At 48.9% G+C, this 9,970-nt stretch overlaps 1 protein-coding gene across 1 annotated transcript in view; it reads left to right on the forward strand.

The window, feature by feature from the left end:
- The first annotated feature begins 3,999 nt into the window (after positions 1-3,999).
- TNXB (tenascin XB) overlaps positions 4,000-9,970 on the forward strand; it is a 56,200-nt gene continuing 50,229 nt past the window's right edge. The window contains 1 exon segment of the mRNA XM_011379907.2: positions 4,000-4,199. The gene's annotated coding sequence lies outside the window, so the exon portion shown is untranslated.

Raw genomic sequence — 9,970 nt, forward strand, 5'->3', positions numbered from 1 at the left:
GAGGCTTGGAGAGTGGGTATGCCATGGTGGATTGAGGCTGGGCAGTCTCTGGGCCGCCACCCTCTGGGCCCATGAGGATCTCCAGCCACAGCCCCCATCCAAGGCCACCTCAGTATTCCTGTACCTCTGTTGGCCCTTCCTGTCACAGGCCCTTTTTATCTTAATGTTCTGCTGCTTTCCTTTCTCTAGATTTCTTTCCTGCCTTCCTTTGCCCTCTACCTCACCACGAGTTATCACCTCTTTTTGACCCATTATTCTTTGTTCATCTTTTTGTTTTTTGCTGCTTTGGTGTTTTTCCCTTCCACCTTTCCACCTCTTCTGCTTCACCCTTTTTTTTTTTTCTTGGTCTTATCTCCCTGTGCTGCTCACCCTGTGCTCGCCTCTTCCCTTTTCATGCCACCCTCCCTCCATTTCCCTTTCCACTGCTTTGTCCACATTCTTTGTCCCTCTCCATGACTTCCTCTCCTCTCCCCACTTCACCCCTCTCCTCCTCCTTCCTCCCCCTTCTCCCTTTGCTTCCCACTCCAATCCTCTGCTCTCCCCAGCTGTGGGGGCCAGGACTGGAGAGCCTAATGTTTGCCTCATCATTCTGCTATGGCTTCTGGATACAGCACATCTGGATTCCGGGGCTCAGATGTGTGGTTGCCACAGCAACCTCGGTTCCTCTGGTAAATAGGGCGCCCACCCACCCCAGAGCAGAGAACAAAACAATTGTATGACTTTCTTTTGTCACGAGATAGAAATGTCCTCCCTCCTCCCTTCTCCCCACACCCATGTCTCCAGGCAAAGGAAGTTCTGAGGGTCCAAATCTTTCTTCCTGTGGCTCTGCTTCCTCCGAGCCTCTTAATTCTCTACCATTTTTCATCTCAGGTTCAGTCTTTTCTCTTCATGTTCCTCCTACCATCTCCCACTCCCAGATCCCGATGACCCCCTGTTTAATACTTGGCAATTTCTTCTAACCGAATCTACATAATAATTGGATGCAGAAAGAAATTTCAGAAATCCAGATCATCCATCCTTCCTTCTCAAACTAGTTCTTCCAGAAGCCCCTTCATTTGTTTCTGCCTTAAGTCTAATCTTTCCAGGGCTCTTCTTCAGGGAGGGGAGAGAATACAGGCTTTGGAATCAGAAAACCTGGGTTGAGGCCCACCTTTACCACCACCAGGAAAGTCCCTTGGACAAGTCACCTAACATCTCTGAGCCTTTATTTCCTCAGCCATGAAGTAGGATTAATAAAATGCCTGCACTGTGTAGGAAAGTGCTTTGTAAACTGAAGCCCAGTACAGATGTGTTTTGTCTTTCCCCTCTCTGGGACTGCTTCCTTGGATCGCAGCCCCTGGCCTGTCTTCCTTCTCCTTTCCTTATCCTTCAGGTCCTTGCCCTTAATTGCCCTTACTCTTTGTCTTCTTTCCATTCTCCTTGTATTTCCCTTTCCTCCCTTTCTATGTCTTTTATTCCTTATCTTCTTGAGATCAGGACAGGAACTTGGAGGTTCATTCAAGGATGGAGGCCCAGAACTGAAGACACCTGGACTGAGAATTCAAAGATCAGCCAGAGCACATGGACAGGTCTTAGCACCCAGACCTTTCTACCTGTCACCCGGGACACCCCAGTGACAGTGACCCTGCTCTTACAACTAGGCTTCCCTGCCTTCATGCCTGGGGCTCCCTACCAGACACACTTTCCCCATCGTCTTCCAGTCAATTTACAATTTAATATCGACGAGCATTTATCAGGTACCTACTCTATGTAAGGCCTGATGCTTTTCTGATGATGCAAACATATATGAGACATAAGCTCCTGGAGAGAGAAGAAAGCCTGAAACCTAGGAGCTTTCAAATTTGTATTCCTTGGGTTTTAAATCCAGGGGAATCAAAGGTTAAACAGTGATTATCTCAGAACCTAGAATTATATCTGTCAAGCTTCCAATGGCTTCCTCAAATGCCTTGTAAGCTTGTAAATTTCTGGAATCCTTCACTCTTCTCTGAGATTCTGGCATTCCACCTGTCCCCAGCAGTGGGCTTCCAAAACACCCCTCGGCCATCCTTCTAGCTCCTGCTTCTCTCCATGATCTGGCCACTCTTTGGGTCAACTATACTTATTATGGTGGCCATACTTACTAAATCATAAAACCAACATATAAGGCAAAGGACCAAAATAAAAAAAAAGTGGTTATGACCATGGGACATAATTACTGAAACCTGGGGGTATCAGAAATGCCCTTCTCTGTGCAGTCTGCTGTCCCCAAGTCATGCTGTTTCAGCCCCCCATCCTGTCATCTACTTTCCCCCCACCCCAGCCCAGAGATCTCAGAAGCTGTTACCTACTCCAGGCTCTGGGGGCTTCAGGCCAAGGCAGAGGAAGGAAGCTGAACCCAGCTCTATTGAAGATTCTGACTTCATCTTCCCCATCAAAGCCAGGAAAAACAGCCACACACGCACACACCCAGACACATGGATACACACAGGGACACCCTTGCTAGAGCCCATGTGAGCTTTTGTCCTTAGCCACAGGGAGCCGACTGGGCATCTGGCACAGCCACATGCTGGTCCAATGTATCCTGACTCAGGAACACCACACACCTGTGACCAGGGGGCTCTGACTTGGGATGCAGACACCTTTGCCCCAGCCTAAGTGGCAGAATCGGGCACGTACAGGCTCCTGCATGTCCCTTTCAGTTGTGATTTGGTGCAGCTACTCAATGGTGAAGTTTGTAGTGGGGTAGCAAGAACTCTATCCTCGGTGTGAAACCTGGGATCGCGGCTCCCTCAGCCTGGCTATTTTTCCTCTGCATCAAAAGTCTCCCTTTTAGGCCCCCATCAGGGCAGCAAGCATAGGGGAAATGGGGCCAGAGAAACAGCCAACAGCCTTATGTGGTCGTGTCTGCTGTCTCACCTTCTGGTGTTGGTCTTCCCCACTCTGCCTGAGATCAAATGCCCTTTTCCTCCGGGCCCCAACTCTCCCTACCCCTGTTCCCACTTCCCTGCAGCCCCCACACATTAGCCCCCTTCCACTTTCCACAACTTCACTCTGCCATTTGTGCCGCTACCCCATTCCTGCGTCCTGCCTCTGGCTCTTCCTTCACCACTAAACTTTCCTCTTAACTTTCAGGCTTCCCTTCGCTGTCTCTCCTGAACCCCAAATGCCTTCCCAAGTCTTATATGTCTTGGTGTTCGGCCAAGCTGTTGTCCAGCTAGTCCCCAAGCCTCATCTGCCATTTCTTTAGGACTTTGCTGAGGTGAAAGAATAAACAGGGTGATCCCAAACTGAGAAGAGGAGGTAGACTGGGCAAACCAGACAGGGAGAGGCATTGCAGGACAGGTCAAGTGCAGAGGGTAGGCAACCACAAGACAGAGCACAGGTGGGAGCAATGGGGCAGGGATAGGGGTGGGGGACAAGAAGTCCCTGAGAAGGTCCCGCATTGGAAAAGGATTTGGGCTTGGGAGGAGGTTTTCTCCTGCCCACACTGCCAGGAGAGAATTGGTGGGGGGACAGAGGCTGTGCTGGGCACCAGACAGATAGGACAAGATACTAGATGGAGCAGTACGGCAATTGGGAAGAAGTGGGAGGGGATGTGCAGGGGAGGAGGAGAGAGGGCCTGACCATGGGGAAGGATGTTAGAGAGGGGAAAAAGGGCCTACGAACAGGAGCAACAGGTGGAGAAATCGTGGAGAGAAAGGAGAAATGGCATGAGAGCAGAGGATGCCAAATTGGGCAAAAAGTAGGGTGGAAAAGAAGAGGAAAATAGGATGGGGAAAACATGGGAAGTAGGACGAGGGATGAAGGGGGTGAGATGAAGATATTGTGGGACTCTGTGATCCCAGACCTGGGGTGGGGGTGTGTGGGGGTTGATGGCAGGAAGACAGGAGAGGTAGCATGTGATGACTTGGGAGGGCCTGGCAGGGGCGGGAGGGGTGGGAGGACCTGCCCTAACTCCGCTCCCCTCCCTGACCTCATGCTGGTCCTCCCCTTCTCCTCCCCCTGCTTGCTGCAGGCTCCCTCCTTCTCACTGTCGCTGGCTGACCGATAGACGGGTCGCAGCTCAGTGATCCCCCGCTGCAGGGAACAAGCAAGGGACATCCAGAGAGCTCAGGGCTGCCCCAGGGAGCCCACCCTGCTCTGCCCTGAGGACCGCCCCCCTCCTGAGGTTGGGAATAGAACAGGTACAGAGGCACTGCAGCCGCTCGCTCATTGCCCAGGTAAGGAATAGAGCTCTGGCAAGACTGAGGGAAGAGTTGGGAGAAGTGGGGGTCTGTATCCTATCCCTATACCCCAAACAAAGGTTGGCAGAGCCCCCAGATCAGGGACTTTCTGTTGGGGCAGAGGAAATAGGACCGTGCACTGGGGACTTTACTCCCTGTGGAGGGAGCATCTTGGAAGATGGGTCAGTGCGTGAGTGGAGGAGCAGGGTTTGGACAGGATCGGATGGTGGCACCAGGGTGGAGGTGGTTATTGGTGAGGTGGGGCTCTGGATGTGCTGGACTGGGGGAAAGCAGGAGTTAGGCTGAGCTGGTGGCCAGCTAAGCCTCAGGAGGAAAGTGATGATGGAACCCCAAGTGCTCTAGCTGGAACAGATGAGCAAGAGCTTGGGAAGATGCCAGAAGGAGCTTCTTTGGGCATCTAGATGGGGACAGCCCAGGTGACAGCATGTGGGTTGCAGGGCCTGGGAGGGAGACTGGAGATCTTGAGCCTTCAAGAAATGCTGAAATGGAGCAGTCAGGACTCCCTGGTCTGGGCAGAGCTTGTGGAGAGGATCCTAAAGCTTGTTCTTGGCCGAGAGCTTTGCACCCATGACTCACGGTTCAGCGGGGCTGGGATGACTGAGCGATGCCTCCAGGGGCACAGGGGCTCCGTCTTCAGTCTTCAGTCCACCCCCTTCCAGGCTCCCCCTTCTCTGTCCATCTGAACCACCTCCCCCCCCCCATACACGTGACACACCCTGGGTGGGGCAGGCAGTCCCCTTATCTCGCCTGGAAAGAATTTCATGGCTTGGAAACAACTGGAAATGAACTGAAAGGAACTACTGGGAAGCAACTAGGAAACTGCAGCTGCCTCTGTCCACTTCCAGTCCCCTCCCGCTTCCCAGATCCCCAGCCTCCTCCCCTCTTTCCCTAGCCCAGCCTCCAAATTCCTGGGGATCCAGCACCTCAATTCATCAAACTTCCTTGCCTTTGAGTCCTGGTCACTCAGTGCAGGACCAAAAACTGCCTTCTTGTCTCTCACTGCATTCCTTTCCCCCCTCCCCCTACCCACTCCCGCCAGGTTTCGGAAATCCTGTCTCCTAATGTTTCCATTCCCCTGGCCCATTAGCTCTGCAGGATAAGGGGCATCTGGATCCCCCAACTCACCCTGGCCTGGCATCTCTTTGCCACCTGGTTCCAACCAAATAGCTGGACTCCTCCTCATCTCCCTTCTTCCTCTCACTACTAGAATCCTTCTCCTTCACCCTCATGTGGCTTGAGGGGCAGAGGGAGGCATGGAGACATCTCTCACGGAACATCCTTCACAGAAGCCAGCCTCTCTCTCCACCTCTTGGGACCTACAGTCCCTGATGAGCGAAGTGTCAAAACTGGCCACAGCATGAATACTCAGCAAGCTGAGTCACAGCTTGGGAAGATGCCCCCACCTCTGCCAGCCCTCCAGCTGTAGGGAGGATGCCAAGAGGGTGAGGCCATGGCCCTCTTCCCCACTGCAGAAAGGCTCCCCAGACACTTGCAGTAGGGGTGATGGTGAGGGGGAAACACGAGACACCCAAGTTCCTTGCTTTCCTAGTGCTAAGAGAAGAGAAGAATTCTTCCAAAAGTTGGAAGTAGGGAACTGGAGGGGTGGTGGTGGGTGACAGGGCAGGAGAGGTGTATGGGGAAGGAGGCTCTGGGGATGTGGCTTGTGGGAGCCACTCGCCTTCTCTCAGACTATCCTCACTACTTTCCAGCTTCTCTTCTGTCTGCTGCAGAGACCACCCCCTTCCCCCCCACCACATGGGGAAAGATACAGGACACAATTGTGGGGGGAGGGGGTTACTGGACAACTCTCGAAGGTTTCCAGGGGTGTGGGGCACTATGTAGCCTCTGTTCCCTGTGGAGAAGGGCCTCCTGTTTGGTTCCCCTCACCCCAACTAAGTTCTTTGACTCTCAGCTGCCCTCTGAGCCAATGAGAAGTCAGCTTTCTTAGGTATCACTGACGATGATATGGAGGAACATGAAGGGGAGATTGTGTGTGCGTGTGCGTGTGCACACACATCTGCCATGATGCAGGCTTATTTGGATGGATATGCGTGTATGTGTGTGTGTGTACAAGTTGTATTTGTGAACGAGCATACACAAGTATATTTGTGTGTGTACATGTGTTTGTGTGTGCATGCTCAGCCCTACCCCCCCACACACCCCCATGATTTGTATGGCCTTAGACACAGCGTGACAGGATTTGAGGGTAGGTACCTCACCTCATAGCCAAGGCTACACCTCAAGCTGAGAGAATGGATGAGGTGCCCAGAGAGGAGCAGCCATCTGCGTCCCAGACCTCTCTGCCTGGGCTTTCTCGGGCAGGGTGCCTCTTAGTGCAGAAATACTCCATCCCTCCAGCTTCTTTTTCATCTTTTGTGGGCTGGTGGGCAGGTGTAATGGCCAGTAGTCCTAAAAACTTTTTCTCAGACCCAGAGGAGAAGTTTAAGAGTAGTAAGAAGCCAGGAAAAGTATGTGTGCTGGGGGGCAGGTTCAGTCACTGTCCCCTTCCCTCCTCTCCAGTCACCATCTCCACCAGACACTATGCATCCTGCCCTCCTCCTCTCTCCAGCCTTTCTGGTTTGGAAGAGCCATGCAAGCTGACACCTCTCCTTAACCCTTCTCCCAAATTAAATTCTGGGCCACCCCTTCCACACTCCTGTGTTCACCAGAGCTCCCTCTCCTGGCTTACCCTGAGCACCCCACTATCCTTCCTCTCTAACCCTTCTCTCCCTGTGTTCTCCAGTCCTTGCCTCAACAAGCACAACTAGCTAACCAGCACCTAGGTCAAGAAACAGGATATTCTCAGCACCTCTGAATCCCCCCACCATGCCAGTTCTGGTCATTACTCCCCCCAGAGTACCACACTTCTGACTTGTGACACTACAGATTAACGTTGTCTCTCCTCAACTTCATATAAATAGAATTTGACAGCATGTTCTCTTTTGTGCCTGGCTGCTTTTGCTCAACTCCATATTAGTGAGATCCGTCCATGTTATTGCTTATAGCTATAGTAGTCTCATCGTTTTATTTCATTCCACTGTGTGAATAAACTATTTAATCCAGTCTACTGATGTAAGACATTTGGGTGGTTCTCAGTTTGAGGTCATTATAAATAGTACTGCTATGGTAGGTATATTACTAGGAATGGAATTGCTGGGTCGTAGGGTTCGCATATAACTTTAGTAGATTCTGCCAGTTTCTCAAAATGCTGTACCATCTGGCCCTGCCAGGATCCATACCTGGCAGGTTCTCTGCCCCAGCTGCTATTTCTAACCAACTTCCAGTCCCAGACACTGTCTATGGTCCTACCCCTGACCTTGGTTCTATCTCTGACCTTGGTCCTATCCCTGACCTTGGTCCTGTCCTTCATTTTAGCTCTGAAACTAGTCCTAGGCTTAAATTAAATTTTCATTCAATCATATAGTCAATGACTATTTATTGAGCACAGATGCAAGGATACAGCAGCCAAGAAAAAAAGAGGTGCCATGGCTGCCTCCCCAGACCTTGCAGGCCAGCAGGCAAGATCGAATGTGTGCAAGAAAATAATAAAATAATTTCACAAATAAATATATGATTACAAAATGTTGTGTTACAAATGAGAGTTGCATAGTGCTGTGATATCAGATAATAGGGGGACCTGACCTGAGCAGGAAAGCTTCTCTGAGGATGTGATGTGGAGTTGAGACCTGAAGGATGAGGAGGCCAAGAGAAAAGGGAAGAGAGTTCCACATAGAGGGACCCATGTTGGGAAGAGTATGAGGGACCTAAAGAAGGCCAGTGGGACTGGAATGGAGAGAGGGAGGGAGGTATTATGGGAAATGAGATAGGAGAAGTCAGCAGGGGCCAGATGATGTAGGGCTGTCTGTCCATGTTCAAAGAGAATTTGGAAGAGACACCAAGGAGTTTTTAGGGGGCAGAGGAACATCCTAGTTGACTTTTCAAGATTTTAAGGGGCAAGAGTGGAAGCAGAGGAACCAGCTAGGAGGCAACTGCAGTTGTCAAGCAAAAGATAGATGGTAGCTTAGACAATAATGTTGGTTAAGAGGAGAAAAATAAGCAAACTAAAGAGATGTTTATTAGAAAATATGGTTAAATATAAAATATGTTGGTATTGAACAAACTGTTAGGTTTCTGGCTTGTAAAGCTGGATGAAGGGTGGGGCCATGAGCTGCAGTGGAGAACACTGAGAGGGGATGGGGTACAGGAAAGACAATCATGAGTTTCAGATGCTAAATTTGGGGTGACCCAAAGAAGAGGAGATGCCAAGTCAGCAGGTGGATATATTGCTTGGAGTTAAGAGGAGATGACTAAACCAGTTTTATAAATTGGAGTATAGTTTAGAAATTAAGATCATGGGTCTGGATGAGGGTATCTACCTAGGTGAGTAACGAGAACAATAGGTCTCAACTCTGGCTGCACATTACAATCACCTAGGGAGCTAAATAAAATTCAATACCTTGGTCATTCTTGCCACATTTCAAGGGTTCAAGAGCCACATATCTCTCCTGGCTACCATGTCAACAGCACGAATACATAATGTTTTAAAATGGAAGATGTAGTCAACAGTGTTTAATGATTTTGAGAGGTCAAGTAAGATGAAGACAAATGTCTCCTAGATTTTGTGACACTGAGTGATATCGTTGGGAAACCTTAGGGAAGGCTGTGTGGTGGGTTGAAGGAGATGGAGAAGCCAGATGGGAATTGACTGAGGCATGAATGAGATATGGGGAAATAGAAACAGTGAGTACAATTAAATCTTTTGACAACCATGGCCATGAAGTAGAAGAGAGAGATATGTCGTGGCTGGAGGGAGTATGAGATTGGGGGAGGTATTTTAAGGTATTTTAAGGTATAACTTTCATATAGTGAATCGCACAAATCTTAAGTGTATAGCTCAATTAATTTTTGAATATGTATACATCTGTTTAATCACCACCAAGATCAAAGTGTAAAACATTTCCAGAAATCTCTCTTGTGACTCCTCCCAGTCAATAATATCCCTGAAAGTCATCTTATCCTATCTTCTTGTTTTTGAACCTCGTATAAATAACATCATTCAGAATGGTGTGTGTGGGGGGGGGGGGTTCTTTTGCTAAGCATTATGTATGTGAAATTCGTTCATGTTGCATGTAGCAAAAGGATGTTTTTCATTGCTGTATAATATTCCATTATATGACTATGCCACATTTATTTATCCATTCCACTATTCATGGACACTTGAGTTGTTTCCAGTTTGGGCTAATACAAATCAATCTCATGAACCTTCTTGTACATATCTTTTGGAAGATACGTGCAGTCATTTTGATTGGCTATTTACCAAGAATTGCTGAGTTATAGGTAATATGCTTTAGTAGGTGCTACCAAACAGTTTTCCAAAGTGGTTGCTCTAATTTATGCTCCTTCTTGCAATAGATGAGAGTTCCAGTTGTTTCACATTCCGCCAATATTCAGCAATGGCAGTTCCTTTAATTTTAGCCATCCCGGTGAATATTTGATGGTATCTCATTGTGGTTTTAATTTGCATTTCCCTGATTACTAGTGATGTTATACTCCTTTTCATGCTTATTGGCCCTTTGGATATATTGTATTCTTTTCTTGAGTACCTGTTTAAGTCTTTTGACAATTTAAAAAATTGGGTTACTTACCTTTTTGTCTTTATTTTGAAATTCTTTATTTCAGATTTTAATCTCTCTCTCTAACTCATATATATGTGAGCCTTGAACAACACAGGGGTTAGGGGCACCGAC

The sequence above is a fragment of the Pteropus vampyrus genome, unplaced genomic scaffold, assembly GCF_000151845.1.
Source record: "Pteropus vampyrus isolate Shadow unplaced genomic scaffold, Pvam_2.0 Scaffold378, whole genome shotgun sequence".
Lineage (NCBI taxonomy): Eukaryota > Metazoa > Chordata > Mammalia > Chiroptera > Pteropodidae > Pteropus > Pteropus vampyrus.